The sequence below is a fragment of the Schistocerca cancellata genome, chromosome 2 (assembly GCF_023864275.1).
Source record: "Schistocerca cancellata isolate TAMUIC-IGC-003103 chromosome 2, iqSchCanc2.1, whole genome shotgun sequence".
Lineage (NCBI taxonomy): Eukaryota > Metazoa > Arthropoda > Insecta > Orthoptera > Acrididae > Schistocerca > Schistocerca cancellata.
The window spans coordinates 48055903-48078339 of record NC_064627.1 but is presented as its reverse complement, the minus strand read 5'-3'; the positions used below and the strand labels follow the sequence as shown (position 1 = coordinate 48078339).

The 22437-nt window shown below is 42.7% G+C and overlaps 1 long non-coding RNA gene across 1 annotated transcript in view; it reads right to left on the bottom strand.

Annotated features, from left to right (window-relative positions):
* Positions 1-4235: 4235 nt before the first annotated feature.
* LOC126161323 (uncharacterized) overlaps positions 4236-22437 on the bottom strand; it is a 273822-nt gene continuing 255620 nt past the window's right edge. Inside the window, exon 3 of the long non-coding RNA XR_007534896.1 lies at positions 4236-4425. This is a non-coding gene — a long non-coding RNA (uncharacterized LOC126161323). The remainder of the gene's footprint in view (positions 4426-22437) is intronic.

Below are 22437 nucleotides of genomic sequence, written 5' to 3'. Positions count from 1 at the left end.
ATACCACATTAATGCAATAAATGCTCAAAATGATGTCCGTCAACCTCAATGCATTTGGCAATACGTGTAACGACATTCCTCTCAACAGCGAGTAGTTCGCCTTCCGTAATGTTCGCACATGCATTGACAATGTGCTGACGCGTGTTGTCAGGCGTTGTCGGTGGATCACGATAGCAAATATCCTTCAACTTTCCCCACAGAAAGAAATCCGGGGATGTCAGATCCGGTGAACGTGCGGGCCATGGTATGGTGCTTCGACGACCAATCCACCTGTCATGAAATATGCTATTCAATAGCGCTTCAACCGCACGTGAGCTATGTGCCGGACATCCATCATGTTGGAAGTACATCGCCATTCTGTCATGCAGTGAAACATCTTGTTGTAACATCGGTAGAACATTACGTAGGAAACCAGCATTTACATTGCCATCGATAAAGTGGGGGCCAATTATCCTTCCTCCCACAATGCCGCACCATACATTAACCCGCCAAGATCGCCGATGTTCCACTTGTCGCAGCCATCGTGGATTTTCGCTGCCCAATAGTGCATATTATGCCAGTTTACGTTACCGCTGTCGGTGAATGACGCTCCGTCGCTAAATAGAACGCGTGCAAAAAATCTGTCATCGTGCCGTAATTTCTCTTGAGCCCAGTGGCAGAACTGTACACGACGTTCAAAGTCGTCGCCATGCAATTCCTGGTGTATAGAAATATGGTACGGGTGCATTCGATGTTGATGTAGCATTCTCAACACCGACGTTTTTGAGACTCCCGATTCTCGCGTAATTAGTCTGTTATTGATGTGCGGATTAGCCGCGACAGCAGCTAAAACACCTACTTGGGCAACATAAATTGTTGCAGTTCGTGGTTGACGTTTCACATGTGGCTGAACACTTCCTGTTTCCCTAAATAACTTACCTATCTGGCGAACGGTCCGGACACTTGGATGATGTCGTCCAGGATACCGAGCAGCATACATAGCACACGCCCGTTGGGCATTTTGATCACAAAAGCCATAAATCAACACGATATCGACCTTTTCCGCAATTGGTAAACCGTCCATTTTAACACGGGTAATGTACCACGAAGCAAATACCGTCCGCACTGGCGGAATGTTACGTGATACCACGTACTTATACGTTTCTGACTATTACAGCGCCATCTATCACAAAGCGAAAAAAGTGTTCTAACTAAAACATTCATATTTCTTTACGTTCTACACGAATATGTAATAAAAATGGGTGTTCCCATTTAAAAAACGCAGTTGATATCTGTTTGACCTAGCGCCATCTCACGGGCCAACCATAGCGCCATCTGGTTTCCCCTTCAAGCTAGACAGGTTTCGTTCTTTTTAGTTTTTTCGTTTGATGCTTATTTCGTGAGATATTTGGCCCGGTCACTATCAGTGGACCACCGTGTATACGATGCATCAGTGGCTAACAACTGGTAGTCTGCGTAAACCAGTTGTTGGCCACTGATACATCGTGTATATGGATCGTAATAACCCTTTCAGCATCAACTAATGCCTGATGATGGTGCACTGAAGCGCCGAAACTGGAGCTACACAATAAATGACAACGTAACGACGGCAGTAGGGGTTTCATTTTCGGAGAGAGATTCGGCGAATGGACTGTCCCGCCTGTTCCCCCGACTTAAATACCATCCAGCACGAGTGGAGTGCGCCAGGGAGACGTACTGAAGAACGTCCGGAAGCGCCAACGAATAAGCAGTTGTTGTCAACCACCACTCTAGTTGACAAATGAAACGCCCTACCACAAGAACTCCTTACCAAACTTTAGCCAGCATGGGAACACATTGTAGAACATACTCTGCTCCCCGTAATGATCATATACCCTATTGCTAACCACGCCCCCTCTTTTACAATGTCCAGGGGACCATCATGAATCAAAGTAATTACTATCTTTGAATGAAAATGTCATTTGTGTTCGTCTCATTACATAGTTCTTTCACTTACCTTCTGTACTCTAGTGTACCAGTTCCTTCTGTGTATCGCCCAAGTTTCACCGAGCTATGCTACTTGGCGCTGACACGTCATTGTATAGTCCTTAAGTTTTGCACACCAATGTATTTCGAAGAATTGTAGCGTTCATACGTGGCGTTTATCATCCAAATTACTATGCAGCGTCGTACAGAAAAAGAATATTATGCAAATGATACAATCAACTTATGAAGTGCGCACGTTTTGTAAAAGGAAAAACAATGTTACGATCTTCAACAGGAAGACTACCTGCGCAAGTCTCGTCATCTTTTCCTAATTACTGCAACCTAATCCATTTGAACGTCTGTCTTCCTCTACAATTTTGTCTCCCACATTTGTCTCCAGTACCAAACTGATGATTCACTGATGCCTCCGTATGCGACGTATCACACGATCCCTTCTGTTAGTCAGGTTGTTGCATAAACTTCTTTCTTCCTCACTTCGGTTCAGTACCATTTCGCTAGTTACTCACTCTACGAAAGTACAACGTTCTTCTATAGTACCACTTTCGAAAAGCTTCTATTCTCTTCCTATCTTAACTATTTATTGTCCACGTTTCACTTCAGTACAGTAGTAAATTCCAGGGAAATACCATCCTTCAGAAAATGCTTCCCATTAATTAAACTTGTATTCAGAGTTATGATATTTCTCTTTTCTCACAAATACTTTTTTGCTATTGCCAATCTGCATTTTATATCCTCTCTATGTCACCTATCAGCTGTTTTCCTTCCAATCATTATTTAGCATGGTTCGCCACTAACAACCACAAGTAATAGTGACATGAAATGCAGAAAATATTTTAGAAGACACTTTAATTCTATTACAATAGGTGAACCACCCAAAAAGTAGATTAATAATTAAGAATGACGCTTCCACGTGTAAACATGTTACTGGCAGTACATAGTCGTGGTGTGCTGCTTTTTCCTGAAAACATTACCGGTTTCACGGTCAGTCTCGGTAGTTGTCAGTTCAGGTTCCTGTGAACAGACAGCAGGCCCTCGGCTATACGAGAAAGATATCTGGTCTTTCCTAGCACATGACGTGTCGTTAAAAAGATTAGCCAATGGTGTTTCTTTAAATACCTATAATCCATATACAATGAAGAAGCATGCAACCAGGTGATCTATAGTGTCTTGCAGTTGGCGTTTCAGTTGTGAACATGTTAATATTGTCCAAAACATAGAGAGAAAATTTTCTTTATTTAATTTAAGCGAATAGGAGAAAACACACGACAAAATTCCACAGTAAAGTTTCAGTAGGCGGTGTGCTCAAAAATGACTTTCCCAGCTGCTCCTTCCGTGCAAAATCTATCTGCTTCTCAAACACTATCAGCACACGACGACAGTGCAAATGCAGTGGCCGTCTAAGTACTTCTTGCACTGTACAGTCAGAACATTTCGTCGAAATATCACTTCAGGACAAACTAGTTTATTTATACTACTCATTTACCCCATTTCTTCTCAATAATAAAAGAATTATATTTTCTGCCAACATTGGTGGTGTGATAGCATGATCTGTTACAAGCTATTGTGTTTTCTGTATGACTCACGCAAATATCTCTACCACCAGACGTGCCATTTCTATAATGAGCTGACTGTATGCTTTGTACACCAGAAGACAACAACAAATAAATAATAATTTGCGACTCTGTAAGGCTTAATTTAGTTGTATTATTGAAGAAATTAACATATGAGGACATCCAACAGACACTTATATTTTTGGAGAATAAATGTGCCTTATAGAATACAGCTTTACAGCAATAATTTGTGTTCGTATTTATTTTAATATATTAACACAAGTGTATAGTGATGTTTTAAATAGCTGACACAGTGAAGCACGCAAGCAAGTTGGATCTTTTAGGAGTATGTAGGTAGTGGACTATGTAAAAATATTTCCCAGTAATTTGATGTAGTGCTGCCGTGCTTGCTGAACACTGATCGTTAAACTGTAACCTGGAGACAAATGACATCGTAAGTGGTTACAATTCCACCTGCTTCGTCCATATTTCAGTTGTTTACCCCAAGTCCCTACATTCACTGCACTGTTACATATTATGAAGAGTTATAGAATTCGCGGTTCGATTCTGTGTTTAGTCACTACTGTTTACAGTCACTTACTATGGGAGATATTAGTTTAAAGAGAAGATAAAAAATAAATTTAAAAATTATTGCAAACATTAAGGCTGAGCGTTACGGGTGCACAGTGCTTCAAATTTAAAACCCTTAGTGCGACTAAGATTCCTTTATTTTACTTAGCGGTTATACATGTACATTTTATGCAGGTCTCTTAGTCCTAATGCGAACACTAGCAAATTGCAGCAAAGTATGATCTTTTTACGACGTTCGACGGGTTCTTCTTTTGTGTCGTGGTTCCTTCTCCTTTGTCTCGTACGCGATTTTGTAATTTATTCTGCTTCTCCCAGTTACCTGAAACATAAAGAGAAGAAAACGATTTAAAACATGTTAACCAATAAAAACACTGCGATATTGATAAATAGATTTATAATAATAGTTCAGTAAAGTCACAATGATTTTCACTCTAAAGGACTGTTCCCTTACGTGAGTCACGGAAAAGGTTAAATTTACATGCTCACTTGGTTCAAATGGCTCTGAGCACTGTGGGACTTAACATCTGAGGTCATCAGTCCCTTATAACTTAGAAACACTTAAACCTAACTAACCTAAGGACATCACACACATCCATGCCCGAGGCAGGATTCGAACCTGCTCACTTGGGATATGAGATTCACACTGTCATTTCCATCTCTTGTGCCAGTAGCTGTACTATCTAACGTGAGATATTCAATCGTGCTAAACTGGCACCCACGAAATGCCTACCTGCTGTTACATCAATTACATTACTTCTTGTAATTTTCAAATGAAGTGCCTTAAGTAATATTAACTGTCACTGATTCGAGAAAGTCGAAAAAATTAGATGTCAATTAAAGCCTGATTTTGGACATTAAGGACGTATGATACATGAATTCTGAAATCAGTCTGTTTATTAATTGAGGAATCTTGCAATAATCAAAATGCACAAAAACAAAAATGCCCTTAACCCAGCGACTGCCTCTTGTCGCAGCACTAAGTATTACAAACTGTTTATCAGGAAACAGACGACTCGAACAGTAAATGCGAAAAGCAAGACAAGTATTCTCGTATAAAAGTGGGCAATAAATCACCTGAGGCACATTGATGCTGAGAGAGAGAGAGAGAGAGAGAGAGAGAGAGAGAGAGAGAGAGAGAGAGAGACTGAAAATAAATGAAGGAGAGAGAGTTGAAAAAAAAACACAATGAAATTTTACTAAAACTTCTACTTGTGCTTTGATACTACAGGATTTGGTGAACACGAGTGATTTCGTACAGAATTCATTATTTTTTAACAGGAAAGTGAAGTTATAATTCAACATCTTGTGGAAACGGCTCTCATGAAACATGACGCAGTGGTTCGTTTGGACTAGAATGAGGGAGAACCGACCGTGGCATTCGCTTAAAGCAATATAGGGCATCCAAACAATACGTACATAGGGTGATCTGTTTAATATTTCAACCATCACTCCCCGAGCCCAGGGTCGCAACGACCGCGTCAGTTACGTCAGTCCTGGAAACACAGCGAAAATGGAAACTAGTCTGCTGCAACACGACATGAATCACCATTTACGGGGTCATAAACTGAGTTATCCACAATAAATCGTCCTCTACGTGCTTTAGATGGTATCTGAAAATTTACGTGTCAAACCACTATCATGTGAAACACAGCACGGTCCATTCGTCCATAAAACGCAGAAGTCAGTAGATACTGGCGCCCAGGTTTCATGCCGTATTCCTTGATTTCCGGAAAGCGTTCTATAAAGTCCCACACTACAATCTACCGAACAAAACACAAATTTAGGGCATATCAATCACCTTTGTGTTCTCACAAACAGAACACAGCATGTCATTCTCAATAGAGAGAAATCTTCAGACGTAACGGTAACTTCAGCCCACCCTAAGGAAATGTTACTGGTCACTATATAAATTAGCGATCTGTCCTAGCTTCACACACATAGCACTCCGGATGACTTGTCCAGCAAAGCGGTAATTTTGTTTACGAGCCAGCCATAATCTTCTTTATAGGTCACATGATTAAAACGCAGTGCACAATGTTGGGTAACTGAATATCTTCCCTTTAATATAAGCTAAAAGATTTAAGCAGTCCACGCCAGAAAAGTTCTCAGGAGGCACGACTGTTGTGTGTTCCATATGTAATCGACATTTGGAGAGCCTTCTTGTGACAATGATGGGACCTCTGCACCACCTGGTCTGCCCGACTGCAACGCCAATTCAGCGCAAGCTACATTTTCTGTGAGACCTTTTCCTGCCTTTCCCTTCACACGCCTTAAACATTAACCCTGTACCAAAAAATCTGCGCTTATCAACTTAATATGTGACACGTCCTGTATCACTGTTCATTTAGGTGTCGGCAGTAACTTGCGCCGGCCTCCCAGTAGAGGTAGAGCTTCGCGGCAGTCGGGTTTCCTATGCGATTTCAAGGAGTTCTACCATTCACCGCTAGATGGCAATGCCATAGTTTTTACAGTGGAGAGATACTTCAATTCATCATCGTTCAACTAAATTGCACAACATGTTTATAAATTACATACACGAACTTCCCTCGTGAATCAGTGAATCAGTCTATTAGTAAAAACCGTACCAAAATCCCTAAAATATTTCCTGAAACTGGTCTTCACAGACAGACACTGTGATACGGGACTTTATATACACTGAAGCGCCAACGAAACTGGTATAGAAATGCATATTCAAATACAGAGATTAGTAAACAGGCAGAATACAGCGCTGCGGTCAGCAGTGTGTATAAGACAACACGTGTCTGCCGCAGTTGTTAGATTCGTTACTGCTGCTACGATGGCAGGTTATCAACATTTAAGTGAGTTTGAACGCGGTGTTATAGTCGGCGGACGAGCGATGGGACACAGCACCTCCGACGTAGCGGTGAAGTGGGGATTTTCCGGTAGGACCATGTCACGAGTGAATATCAGGAATCTCGTAAAACATCAAATGTCCGACACCGCTGCGACTGGAAAAAGATCTGCAAGAACGGGATATGGGCTTCCAGAGCTGAAGGTCCACTTGATCGCTGCAAGGCACAAAGCTATACGTCTCACCTGGGCCCGTTAACACCGACATTGGATTTTAATGAATGGAAACATTTTGTCTGGTCAGAAGAGTCGTTTCAAATTGTATCGAACAGATAGACGTGTACGGGTATGGAGACGACCTCATGAATCCATGGACCCTGCATGTCAGCACCGCTGGTGGAGGCTCTGTAATAGTGTGGGACGTATGCAGCTGGAGTGATATGGGACCCCTGATACGTCTAGACACTGATAGGTGACTCCTACATATCATCCTGTTTGATCACCTCTTTCCACTCATGTCCATTGTGCATTGCGACGGACTTGAGCAATTCCAGCAGGACAATGTGACTCCAAACCTCCAGAATCGCTACAGAGTGGCTCCAGGAGCACTCTTCCGAGTTTAAACACTTCCACTGGCCACCAAACTCCCCAGACATGAAAATTATAGAGCATATCTGGGCTGCCTTGCAACGAGCTGTTCAGAAGAGATCTCCATCCCCTTGTACTATTACGGATTTACGGACAGCTCTGCAGGATTCACGGTGTCAGTTCCCACAAGCACTACTTCAGACATTAGTCGAGACCAGGCCACTTCACGTTGTGACACTTCTGCGTGCTCGTGGTGGCCCTACGCGATATTAGTAGGCAGGTGTACCAGTTCCTTTGCCTCTTCAGTGTACGTGTAGATAGATGACCTACCACATAATGTGGTAGGTTCGTGAGGCTTTTGCGTGTGATGCTCCTTGCACACCCCACAATGCTAGAAAATCGTGGCGAAATTCAGGAGGACCTGCAGTCGATAGACACTTGTTGCTCTGTCTTAGGTATCTCGCGGAGAAGCCACAAAAAGTAAAGAGATTCGAGCTAACACGAATTATTACCAGCACACGCCAAAGAACCTTTCTAAAAACAGTAAGACATTGACATCAGACGTCAACACTCGTTACAGCACGGTAACACTGAGCTTTCAGCTACTCTGACCTACTGCTAACGGTACCTATATGGCAACAAAGCCAAGAGGCGGGCGAATCACAGCCCGCAGCCCCTGCTGGCGGCAAGCAGCGGCCGTGACCTTGAGGATTCTACTTCCGTGCCGGCCACTATAGCAGAGTCAACCAATACATTGCTGTTTCTTACATATATCTCGCGGACAGGCCACGAAGGTTAAAGTACAGAAATTCGAGCTCACACAATTACCAGCAATCATTCTACCCGTGTACCACTGACTGACTGGAAGAAGAAAAGGGGGGGGGGGGAAATGACTGTGGTACACAAATACGTCTCAGTCACATACCATCTGATTCCTTGTGGTATATAGACATCGAAGAATGAGCGAGTAATACATCGGTTTGCCAATTCACATCACCTTCATTTTTTTTTCTGATGGTTGAAAACCTAGAATAAAGGAACCAGTTTGAGGCAAGCAACAGGCGGCACTGTAGTTGAGGTGGCGTAAGCTGGTCCCTGACAGCTGTAGCGGGCCGAGTGCAGCAGCTTTGCGGGCCTACCTCAACCAATAACTTACAGCGTCCCTAACAACACCTCAGTGTTGCCAGAGTTCTGTAAACGGATCTGTTTTCGCCCGCACCCGCTAGCGCTCCGCAGTTGAAAGCTGGAAACAGCGCTGCGAGCTGCCTGGGTTGTTCGTACGCCCTCTACACTACACTACAGGACGTGGGATCGTTCCGCGCAGATCGCGTCTCTTGCTGATCACGTTATGTCGGCACGCCAGAGCAACTGCGAGAATAGAAGGGCTGTTAACATCAGAACCAAGCGAGGCAGTTGTGGGACTGGGGTATTTCGATGGAAAGCGCAAAGCTCTATAACAGACTGCAAAACTCTCGCGAGCAGGAGATGAAAGACGCATAAAAAAAATCCATGTGAGGTTTTAGAGGGGTTTCTCTCACCTGCCAGGCGCAAGCCGGGATAATAATTCACCACCTCAAGCCAAAATCCAACCAGTAGAGATGAAATAAATTCATAATTCTCCTTTCTCCCATGTACAAATAAATGGAGTCAAACCACAAAAACCAAATCTATGGCTGAAAAAGAGCATAAGATCACACTGTCAGAACTCAAAACCACGACAGTAGGCATACTGCAGGGGTTTGTGACGTCATCTCAATTTTTAATGTATGTGTCAACAACCTGCCAACCATTCAACTCGTTAGCGCCAGCCCCTATGCCGACTACATTGCGTTTCTAACGACAGGAAGACACATTCCGTAAGTAATCACAAAGACTTGTCCTAACAGACCAAGCAGGATCACAATGAACCCAACAGCAGCCGTCCTCATCACAAATAAAACCGGACAAGTGCGAGTAGAACTCGCGATTTGAGTGTTCCGAACAAACAGTATTATGTGTACAGGGTGAAAATCAATTAAAACGAGAGAAGTTCAGGGACGGATTCCTGACTGGAAATGGAGAAAAAAGGTCCTTTGCATGTGTCCCGAAGTGCCTCGTTGCTACGGTAAATGGCGCTGACGTGCCATGTGTTTCTGTAAGCAGCAGAATGGTCCGGCATTCATTTCGGGAAGAAGCCGACATGTTGTCTGTGTACGACCAAGCAGATGCGAATCATCGACAGCGCCTCCCTGCACGTTAGTCTGTCTAAAAGGGCCCATGATCACACAAACGCCCAAAAAAGGGCTTGAAATGTCGTGCGATGTGGCTGATGTATGTGAGGGTACTTGTTTTGGTATAGCCGTGCTGCCTCTCTACCATTTTTATCTTCTTGGTCGTACACAAACACCATCTCGGCTTGTTCCCGACATGAATATCGGACCATACTGCTTACTATGGTACGCTGCGTCAATCAGACAGCCTGCACACACAAGGAGTACACGGCACGAGTCGGAGAAATTCATTCGTCAGCGCCATCCACCGTGGCAACGATGCATTTCCGGACAAAATGTTCATAGGACATTTTTTTCCCCTCCATTTCCAATCAGGAATCCATCCCTGCCGGTTTTATTAATGTTCATCATGTACAGATAACAAAATTTCGTATCGCTCAATGGCCTGGTGCAAGTCTTTCTATTGGACGTGTCCCTAACTTACCCCAGTTATTCAACTGGGGGAAGGGAACCTACAGGTTAACGTGAAACACGAACCATATGTTGTTTCTGGCGACTCCTCATATCGCTGAAAGGTGAAGGCTAGGTTAAAAAGAAGGCTGAAAAATCCATGGTCCGACCGACATTCGATTTGGGACCTCTCGGTTTCTAAGCCCGCGGTTTCCCGTTCCTATTTTACCCTCTGAAATTGTTGTACTAAAATACAGTGAATTACAATGTTGCACCAAAGTTGATACGAACTTAACTATTATTAGACCATTCTTCAAGCTGCTACATTAATCATTGAATTCTTTTTTTTCTTTTTTTAGTTGAATACCACTAGGACCCGCCCCGACATGTACAGGGTGCAAATTTTAAGTTGACAAACCAGAATATTTCGAAAAATAAGCTGCACACGAAAAAAATGTGTAGGATCCAAAGTTGATTATTTTCGAGGGGGACATCTGCTGGTACTAAAATTAGCCCGCCACCCCAGCCCCCTGGGGGTGGGGCGGGAGACAACTTTAAAATTTCAAATGGGACCCCCCAGTTTTTACTGCAGAATCAGATTCTACATAAAAAACTACGTACATTTTGCCTTAAACATTTGATTCTTGGTAGTTGGCGCTGTAATTTCAGAAAATCCATGTTCTCATTTTTGAGGGGAAAAGGGTTACGGATATATAAAAAATACTTATTTACTTCGTAAATTTTGATTCGCTAAAACGAAAACTCTCCCTCTCTCCCCATAGGTTGGGGTTTGAGAGAGAAGAATTAGAGTTTTACAAATGTTAACCGAAATATTAATTTTTTGGGTCAACATTTGTAAAACCTTTGGGGAGAGAGAGAGAGAGAGAGAGAGAGAGAGAGAGAGAGAGAGAGAGAGAGAGAGAGAGTGTTTTAGTTTTAGCGATTCAAAATTTACGAAGTAAATAGGTATTTTTCATTCATCCGTAACCATTTCCCACGCAAAAATGAGAACATCGATTTTATTGTATTACAGCGGCAACTACCAAGAATCGAAACAAATGTTTAAGACACAATGTACTTAGTTTTTATGTAGAATCCGTATTCTGCAATAAAAAATGGGGGTTCCCATTTGAAATTTTAAAGTTGCCTCCAGCCCTACCCCCAAGCCCTACCCCCAGGGGGCTGGGGAGGCGGGCTAATTTTAGCACCAGCAGATGCACCCCTGGGAAATAATCAACTTTTGATTCTACCCTTTTTTGGTGTGAAGCTTATTTTTTCGAGTTATTCTGGTTTGCCAACTTAAAGTTTACACCCTGCATATAAATAACTCGTCTAAACGTCTGGACGAGTGAGTTTGCGAGTACCAAAATATGCGATATAAATGGCCGTATCTTTTGCCTGGAGTGACTAAGCAGCTTAAATGCTTTACACCACCAAGGGAGCGTAGACCTTGGTACCTGAAATAAATTTCAACTTGACACCTCTACCCGTTCCTGAGAAAAAGGAGTCTGAACAGTCAGTCAGTCAGTCAGACGGACAACAATGTGACCCTGTAAGGGTTCCTGTTTCTACTGATATGCGGTATGGAAACCAAAAAATAAGACCAATACAGGACGACCTAAACCAATGAACATCGTGGTCTAATAACGTCAAATACGTAGGAATTGTCCTACGACCCGCCAGGTTAGCCGAGAGCTGATGCACTGCTTCCTGGACTCGGGTAGGCGCGCCGGCCCCGGGTCGAAACCGCCCGGCGGATTACCGTCGTCGGTCGGTGTGCCGGCCAGGATGGACGTGGTTTTTAGGCGGTTTTCCACATCCCGCTAGGTGAATACTGGGCTGGTCCCCACGTTCCGCCTCAGTTACACGACTCGCAGACATCTGAACACGCTAGCACTATTCCATTAATTACATTCGACGGAGACAGCAGGGGTACACTGATTCCATCCCAGGGGGTACGGGGTGGCGGCAGGAACGGCATCCGGCCACCCCTTTCCACTAACCTTGCCAAACCAGTTCCTAACAATGCCGACCCTGCGTCAGCGTGGGACATGGCACCAGTGAAAGAAAGAAAGAAAGAAAGACGTAGGAATTGTCCAAGATAAAGGGATTTCATGTATCGCACGTTATAGAACGAATGCAAAATACGACCAAGATGATCGAGAGCGCTGATACATTTCTTCAGCAATAAGAACTCGAACCATACCATAAAGCTAAAGCGTTACAGAACTACAGTACAACTAACGATCCTATACGAAGTGACACCAACCTATGCCTCCCCATATTAAAAGCTATTATAACCCGCTACAGAAAAAATGTCAAAGGTGGTGTCTAGGAGCCAACAGATGGGTGTAAAGCTTTACGAAGAACTAGGAGAGAAATACCTAGTCGAAAAGGTTACAGAACACGTAAAATACTTTTCAAAATAGACAGATTCACGGAGAGGTCTTGTATGTCAACAGGAAAACTTAGTAAGAGCCATGCACCAGGATGTCACAAATACGAAGTGTCATGAGCAATTAAGAAAGAACCACAGGTTAGGGAAGTTGAAAGATTTTAAAAAACAACTATAAAAAAGACCACGCCAACGTGACGACATTCTTGAATAAATACTTCACGACGTTGTTGCCGTGTCAGATTTGTTAGTCTCGAGGCCCCGTCGACTTCCTCCGTCGCCACAGCTTACGAATTAGATTTCAATACGCCGTTATGAAGCAGTTTAAATATCGAGACTGGCAAATCTGGCGCCGCAAGAACTCCGTGAAGCATTTATTCAATAAAGAAGATTAGCAAAAACAGGAGAATTCGCCCGAGCCAGAGGACAATAGGACCCAATAGTGTGCCCAAACCTCTTGTGGAAATGATAAATATGGAGGGAAAACCTACCCCGGTCACCGCAGAACAACAAATCGCCAAAGGTGATAAATCTTCAGAAAAAGTTACACAGTCTGCTGGTGTCATGTCTGCATTTCCATGCACTATTGAGCGCCGCGCACACTGCAGTTCCCACAGACTACGGTGTACCAAGTGTTGCCGAGAATCGTTGTGTATCAAACAAGATCTTGTGCTTACTCGTTAGAGTACGTTTGGCAACCGCACATTTTCCTAGATTTCTGCATGCGCCGCTGATGTTCGGGTCAGCGATGGGAAAAACAGTTCGAAATAGACGGCCCACGTAGCTACTGTCACATTCACATCGAAAATTATAAACGCTGGGGACGCTGAAGGCATGATTTTATTAGGCGAAAGAAAGACTGTTTTAGTCCTATGTCTGTTAATGATTTGTTCAATTTTCGTTGATGATTCTTCACTGTACGGAAGAAACATTGTGTGCTGATAGAAAATTAACGCGGCAAGTGCTCCCAGAGCAATAAACACGACAAATTTCTAGCGATAGACTTCGTGCTTATACAATCATGATACCGCTGAGATGTACACGCACAGGATTTCCTGTTGATGTAGCCACTTTGACAAGGAAAGGTATGCGTAAGTTACCGGTCAGAATGCAGACTAATAATCCGGTTGTAATAGTAAGAGATCAGCAGAATGTTCAACTATCACCTATCGGGAAACTGGGCCTCGGTTGCAAGTTGCAGTGGGGCGACCACTGCAAGGGCTAAAAGCTTTGCGTTCGTGGAGATCCTAACGGTGCCCGACGCAAGCCAGTTAGTGGACTTAACACCCGCTGGAACTCTGAATGAACGCTCTGGAGTCTGTGGCTTCTGGAAATGTTATGTCGGCCATGGATTACCAACGGCTCAAATTCTTTGTTTATGTACGACGGCCAAGACGTAGCATTTCACAAGATTAATACCGTAAAGTATGCTCTCTAATTTTTAGAGAAGTGGGCACAAAGTAAGAGAGAGCACAAATATTAACCCACGTTGTACAGCATTCTTCTACATTTGCATCCACGTGTAGGGTGGTCAGAAATTCCCGTTACAGACTTTTAGGACTTTTAGAGGGGAGTGAGTACATCGTATTTTGAGTAGGAACCCATGTCCGGAAACGTCATCCAACGTAACTAGAAAGTCATAGGCGCGGGCGTCTGTACGTATACACGGGGTGATTCCGTGATGATGTTACAGACTTTCTAGGATGACGGAGAACGATAAATGTACTAATTTGAAGTAAGGATCCCTGTACCGGAAACGAAAGAGTCGAAAGTTATAAACGAAAACCGTTCTGATATCTCTGTACCGGTTCTTGTGTTGCGAAGAGTGTAGGACTGGTAACTTTCAGTGGTGGTAGTGTGGACAAAAACGAGAAAAAAATGTTCAATAAACGTGGGCTCTAAATTGCATACCTGAGGAGCTATGACCATTCGTTCACCTTCGCTAATGTGAAACACATCTCCTCTACTGAGCAAGTGTTCAAAGCTGTTAAGGTACGCACTTTAGAGCCCACGCAGTCCAAGACTTTCGAGAATGTTTTAATTTCAAGTCTGGAGTCGGATAACAAACGACAAAGGAAATATTTTTGCGTGAGATATAACTATAAATTAACACTTTTCTGATTTTTTTTCCTTTACTTATATTGTGAAACATTTCTTAGTGCCAAATTTCGTTATTCTACGTTAAGGTAAAACACCCCATTGGTTGTAATGGGTGAGTTTGCGAGTATCCAAGTATGTAACATAAATAGCTGCACCTTTTGACTACACAAACTTAGAAGCTTAACATTTTTACGCCACCGAAATACTATAAACCGCAGTATGTGACATGAATTTGAACTTGATTCATTTACCTGTTTATGAGAAATCGGGTCTCAACAGACAGACGGACGGGCGGGAAGATGGTCTGATAGCAAATAAAAAAAATTATGTGATATAATTACAAATTCACAATTTTAGGATTCTTTTCCTTTAGTTGTACAGTGAAATTTTGCTTCTTGCGAAATTTCATGATTCCAGATGAACAGGAAGTACCATACATGTTTTGATGAGTGAGTTTGCGAGTATCAAAATATGTGACATAAATGGCTATATCTTTTGTTTCCATTGACTTAGAAGCTTCACTCTTTTACATCGCCAAGGGACCGTAGACCTCAATATGTGATAACTTTAACTTGATATGTATACCAGTTCCAGAGAAAGCGGTTCTTGAATTGTCGAACACACACAGAGACAGATGGACAACAAAGTGTTGCTAAAAGGGTTCCGTTTCTACCCACTGAGGGACAGAACCCTAAACATTGAGACGTCTCTTCAACCATGAAGGTTTTATATGCTTAATATCTAATATTTAACATATTAACTCATCTGTAAAGTAATCAGACGTATGAAGTTGTTTTACACATGTGTGTTCCTTAAGGAAAAGGGGGATGTTTAAGTAATACACTATACGCAATACCAACAACAAAATACACCACACATAATACCAACAAATCTATATAAAACTCGCCACTTTTCAATTATTCCTCGGAGTTAATCAACTCATTCAACTCCCGTTAATCAACTCATTCAACTCCCACTTTCCAATAACTGCAATATTTCACACTTCTTTGTCTGTCTTCGCGCATGGTGCGTGGATCAGAAACGAGAGGAATTAAGAATGACATTTGTGTACACCGTTTCCAACTTCCTATTCACAGCAACACCCACAGTCAGTTTGTGTTGTTATATAAACAAACAGATAATTCAATTACGGGTAAATACGATTGCTGCCAATTAAGACAGTGCAGCAGCGCGCGGTTGGCGCCCTGAATAAACCTGCATTTGAAGAGCCGACTCGTACACAGTGGAACGCGAGCAGCGTCCGCAGCCAGCTAGCAACCGAGCCCTGACCTCCTTTCCGCGAAATTGGCTTCTCTGCCACTACTTTTTTTTTTTTAACAAAAAGGTCTTTGTCGCGTACGCTGCAAGAATTCTATTACAGGAAATTGCAGGCAACGAACGATGGAAGCAAGCTCCCGCAGGCATTATCCCTAAAATAGAAACTGAACGTACAGTACACTATTTTCATTATGTGCTCTTCAGCGTAGCGATTCTAGTCCAAGCTTGTGAAACAGTTTACGCAGAATGTGGTTTCTATTAATCCTGAATGAAGTTCATTCTACGCTATCCTCTTAATAATCTTTAGAGAACGTTTCAAAATAATTTTAAAATCAATCTTAAGTACTATGACTCTTCTTTGCTGACCAATCTTCTCGGGTGTAGCGTCTTAATATAACTTTTTTTTAACACGACGTTTTATGAAAGAGAGTAACTAGTGTCTTTGGTCTCGTAGTGTATGCCTACGATGCTAGAGATGCCGTGCGGTTAATTTAAATCTTCATTGTGTTCGATTTCATGGGAATGATTATGCCACACGACAGTGACGTAATACACAACAGAAAGGTCAGCACAGTTAGCTGAAATATAGGTCTGCAGCAAAATAGATAATATTACATCCGATGCTGACTTTCTTTCTGTGCCATTTTGAATCTGTTGTAATTTTACCAGCTGACTCTGGTCTGACGTAATAATTTTAACTTGATCTTCATTTGTCCCTTAAGAAACGAAGTGCAAAGATGGAAAAAGTTATTACGACCGAAGAGTCACCACTGTTTTGTATGTTAGGGCTAAGGATAACAAATACTTCGAACTTGCGAATATTAAAGAAATAGTTAATTTTTTTATTCCATTTACCTGAAATATTTACTGATTTTTGAGCATGTTCCAGAGAAGATTTTTTAGTGCTATAAATGGAGCTGAATGCATTAAAAGGAATCCTAATACAGGGCTTTTCAAAAAGAAGGAATAGATTTCAAACATTTATTGCTCCCAAACTCAATTCCAATCTTCCTGGAAAGCGAAAAGTTCAAATTTTTATGCATTCAATGTGAGCACCATGTGTTACACGACAAATATAAGAATGGTGGCTCATTTCCTGTCGCATACGAAGCACCTGGTCCCTCGTTATCGAATTCATTGCTTCGACAATGCGATGTCGCAGACTTTCAAGAGTGCCCGGCATAGGGGGGGGGGGGGGAGGATAAAAACGCAGTCTTTTATGTAGAGAATTTCTCTAAGCAAGTCCGAAGATTATTGAATGACACCATTTCAGGACGATGGATCGGAAGAAGAGGAGCAGAACATGAACTTCATCGGTGATGGCTTCGTAGGTCTCCAAATCTCACATCTTGTGACTTGTCTGTGGAGTTACACTGAAGACCGCGTTTTTATACCCCGTATGCCTGACGCTCTTGAAAGTCTGTGACATCGCATTGTTGAAGCTGTGAATTCGAGACCAGCTGCTTCGTGTGTGGCAGGATATGAGCCACCGTTTTGATATTTGTCCTGTAACACACGGTGCTCACATTGAATGCACAAAAATTTGAACTTTTCTCTTTCCAGGAACGTTGGAATTGTGTTTCTATCTTTTGTAGTTCAGACGCAATGTGTGTCTGAAATCTGTTCCTTCTTTTTGAATAGCCCTGTATAATACGCTGTCCTTGGCGAAGCAATTCCTAAAAAGCCCTGTATAATACGCTGTCCTTGGTTAAGCAGGTCCTAACTGCTGGCGGTACAATTTTAGCAGTTTTCATCTCCATGAGGGTAGGGATTTATAAGATTATTCCGCATTCACCAAAGATAGAATTCCATGTTAGAACTGATCACGTATGCAGGCGATTCGAACTGAAAGGATGACACGGAGAAAACTTGGCAAAATGTTGCTTCAAGGCGACTTTATTACTCGATTTGTTGATTCCAAAGGAATTCATCGGTGCAGTTGGTAGAGAAAGTATGTGTCATCAGACACCTAAGACTAGCCGGTAGGGGGGGACCGAGCGGTTCTAGACACTACAGTCTGGAACCGCGCGACCGCTACGATCGCAGGTTCGAATCCTGCCTGGGGCATGGGATGTGTGTGATGTCTTTAGTTAGGTTTAAGTAGGTCTACGTTCTAGGGGACTGATGACCTCAGAAGTTAAGGCCCACAGTGCTCAGAACCATTAGAAGCTAAAACTATTCACTGTTCCGTTTTCCGTTTCAGATGTTATTTTGCTTACAAAATATCTACTGCTGAATCATTAGCTTGCAAAATATGTCGTAAGTTTTACCTTTCACTCGGCGAATAGCGATATGACCACAAAAATCTGGAGATTGATTGTGTATTATTAAACTCCACCCACATTCTTTTGCCATTCTTTCTAACCTTCAACTTGTAAATACCTATGGCCACTCATTCATCCATCTTATTGAAAACTAGCGATCGGCATTTAATCGGTTTACAACCGAACATACATTCTGACATGTACAACCACTGTTTGATACAGTCGGTAATCGGAAAGCTCGGGATGATCAAATGACACGCTGTACATGCAATTTGAGCGAGGACTTAATGTGTAGAAAATGCAACGTTCCTAAAGGGGAAAAAGAGTTCCGCTACCTTTTAATCAAAGTAGGAAGGTGACGTGCGTCGACACGAAACAGCAAGAAGTGCCGAATAATAATCTGTATGACAAAGAAAGAAGTGTAAAAGGCAGACGATAAGACGAGTGACTAAAATAGGAAATGTAAAGAGAAATGTGATAAATCACTGCCAATTACCGTCTACATTTGTCTCTGACCACAACTTTGCAATCTATGAGAGCGTGCTGAAAAGTAATGCCTCCGAATTTTTATGTGAAAATTCATAAAGCCTTCTAAATTAAACAAACGTTATTAACATTCTACTTTTTATTCTTCATGTCTACATATTTATTTCTGAACATAGTGATCCTGGCGAAGAACACATTCCGCCCAAAGTAGGAGTCGAGGTACTGGCGGAAGTAAAGCTGTGAGGACGGGGCGTGAGTCGTGCTTGGGTAGCTCAGATGGTAGAGCACTTGCCCGCGAAAGGCAAAGGTCCCGAGTTCGAGTCGCGGTCCGGCACACAGTTTTAATCTGACAGGAAGTGTCAAAACAGCGCATTCTCCGCTGCAGAGTGAAAATCTCATTCTGGAAACGAGAGAATAGTTTGTTGATAGCGTCACCGTAGAATGTTTGATGTTAATGGAAGAACAACCTCACCTCTACTTGTACGGCTTCATCACTATCAGAATGAGGTTCTCGAAGACGAAAATCGGATGGGGCAAGTCGAGAGTGTATGGACGATAATCGATTAGAGCATTCTGTTTCTCACGCACCGACATGGTTATGTTACACATCGCCATGTTATACGTTACAATTCGGAGCCCTCTAGCTGCAGCGCGATGCAATTTGCGTTAATGAAGCAGGAAAGTCGACAGAGTGATATGATGACATGTAATACCTGAACCGACATTGAGAAGAGCATAAAAAAAATTGGAGGCCATTACTTTTCAGTACGCCCTCGTACACAGAAAATCAGCACTTCCAACTGACATATGATTAGCCAGTACAGAGTTTAGTGCGGCCGCGGTGGCGTCGCGAGTTTAGCGCTGGACTCCGATCCTGGAGTCGCGGGTTACATCCCGAGTAAGGACGAGAACTTTTCCTCGTTCCAGTTGCTCCAGAACGGCCCCAGGTTCACTCACGCTACTATTAACTGAATATCGGGGGCCTTACCCGAGAGTAAGAGGCGGCCGGTGTGATGAAGTAGCCCCTCCTAGTGGCGCTGCGAAAGAAAGGTTACTCTCTACATGCAGTTATGCCAGAAGTACGTTCACGGGTTCAGCGCCACAGACTATTTTCCTTTTTACAGTTATTAGAATGTCGTTGAAAGTTACCACTTTATACGAAATTGATCCGCATTTTGCGAACCCGTATTGACGTCAGCTGCTTATGAAAGATGAATATTTGTGCCGACCGGGACTTGAACCCGGATTTCCGGCTTATCGCGAGTGGTCGCCTTAACCATTTCGGTTATCCGAGCAACCCCCAGGACCGACCCAAATTCCCACAACCCTTACGCTTGCACATTCGTGATTTCCGCACAAGGTGGGAGAGAAATATTTTATCGTCATTTTAGCCTGTCCAGGCATGGATACATCACTGATGGTAACAATGTCTTTATACAGTGTATCTTCACATTGCGATGCCCTACACACATGCATGGCCCTACACACACGCATGCATCTATGAAGGACATCGTAATGTGATGATAGAGACGCTGTAGGAACACTGTAACCATCGAAGACCAATTTATAATACTAGGGAGGGGCAGGGATTGCTAGTGTGCAACTGCTTTACAGTGCACAAGTGTACGGAATTTTACTTCGCCAAGGATAATATTCGCGTTCAGAGGTACAGAGATGAGGTGCTATAACCACTTGTGCAACTTTTCAGGACTCTTCCGAAGCTTCCCGTGGATTTTTCTTAGGAACTGGATCGACAATTTGAAAAGCTCTTGGACCACTTCGCACTGCTAAGCACGAAAGTCAGCTAGGGGGTGGCCGTACCTCTAGTACCTCTATTAATTGTCACGCTGTTATGGAAATAATGTCGCGGTTTTGTTACTTTTGTATCTTCCTTCTCACATGTCCGAGTCATTGTTGCATGCCAAATGTTTTACGATTAAGATTCATTTCCGTCTCTAACCGTTCAGACATCCTGTTCAACAAATGCAGTCTCACCCTTAATCGATTTACGGAAACCAACGTAAACCTGTATCTTTATAGCTAAACCGGGATTTGAAACTCCTTCCTGATGGATGCGGAACAAATTTCATAAGCGCAGCGCCAGCTCACTCAGTCATTTTAATACTTTAAAACGGAAACACGAAAATGCTTGATGTGTGGAAAAGAATATTTGCTGCTGTGGCTATTGTTAATAATCCTTACTATGTTCATCAAATATTTTCGAAGATTCCTGATAATGAATTTCATACTCCCTTGCTTTGGGATCTTTATAGAAACGACAAGAATGTTTCCTTGCAACGTATATGCCCGTATATTCTCCTGTATATTACTGATGATTTAATTGTTGAATCAAAAGCATCAGGCGTAGACTTGAAGAAAGAGAATGAGGCTGCTAGTGGCAACTTTCTGGATGTAAAAACTGATGTTGTAAGCATCCAATATTAGTGACAGTTTACTCGTAGATCAATCATAATAGTTAAGGGATATTGAGGCGACACATCTTCCTTTCCTGTGGTATGGTGCTCAACAATGCACACAGAAACAAATCACTTAGTTCGTTTGTAGGGATAGACTTTTTCAACAAGACCCCTCACCATCCCAGACTGTACCTTTAGGGCTGTTGCTAAAATATCCATATATCGATACTTTTTCCAAAAAATGTCGGCAATATTCTTTTCACCAATAAACAGATATCGAAATCGCATTATAGAGTTCCGGTAATTTTATTTTATATCGTTTTCGCAATTTTCGATAAATATTTGACGTTGTTCTTTTGAAATTGTAATACAACATAATTTTTTACTCTTGAAAGAGTCTTACAACTTTTTGATGTTTCGTCACGTCCAGTCTCTCTCTAACTGTGTGAAGCACGTAGAGATCGCACAAAGTAGTAGTCCGATTGCACTGTGAGAGGGGGGGGGGGGTGCGGGGTGAATGGAATAACGAGATATACGATGTGATGAAATAGAGCACACCAGTTGCGTTAAAAACAATTTTTAACGCAACTAATGTACTATTTCTTCACATCGATATTCTTCAGAAACCATTGGTGAAACTGATGAACAGAAATCTAAATGACAAGATTGGTCTTTACGGTGGGCGGAGTCGTGTGAGGAAAAATGCTGACGTAATCGGCGTTCGCGCGAACAACATAAACTTCAACGTTTAATTTCACCACGTAATTCCTGGCAGCTGAGTGCTATACTGAAGGGAAAAAAAAGTGTTCAGCTCGATGGAATGTCATACCTAATGGCCCGGGTTCGATTCCCGGCTGGGTCTGAGATTTTCTCCGCTCAGGGAGTGGGTGTTATGTTGTTCTTATCATCATCATTTCATCCCCATGGACACGCAAGTCGCCGAAGTGGCGTCAACTAGAAAGACTTGCACCAGGCGAACGGTCTGCCCGACGGGGGGCCCTAGTCACACGACATTTCCATTACCACGTAATTTTCACCATTACCACGTAATTTTGACACTACAGCTGCTAGGTCGCTGGCGTTTGTAGAAGTGAAAAAACAAGAAAGTCGAGATGAAGCGTTCCAGACAAATCCGATATGTGACGAAAACGAACGACGGACTTATCTGACACCTTTTATTGTGTCACCTACGTAAAGTTACCGTTGTTACCGAAGTGGTTATCGTCAAGCGCGAACGTGCACCAGTTTCCTTTCACTTCTTGCTCTGAGAAGGATAAGCAGGCTGCTAGCTTGATGATGTACAGAATATCTAATAACAGATCAATACTTAAA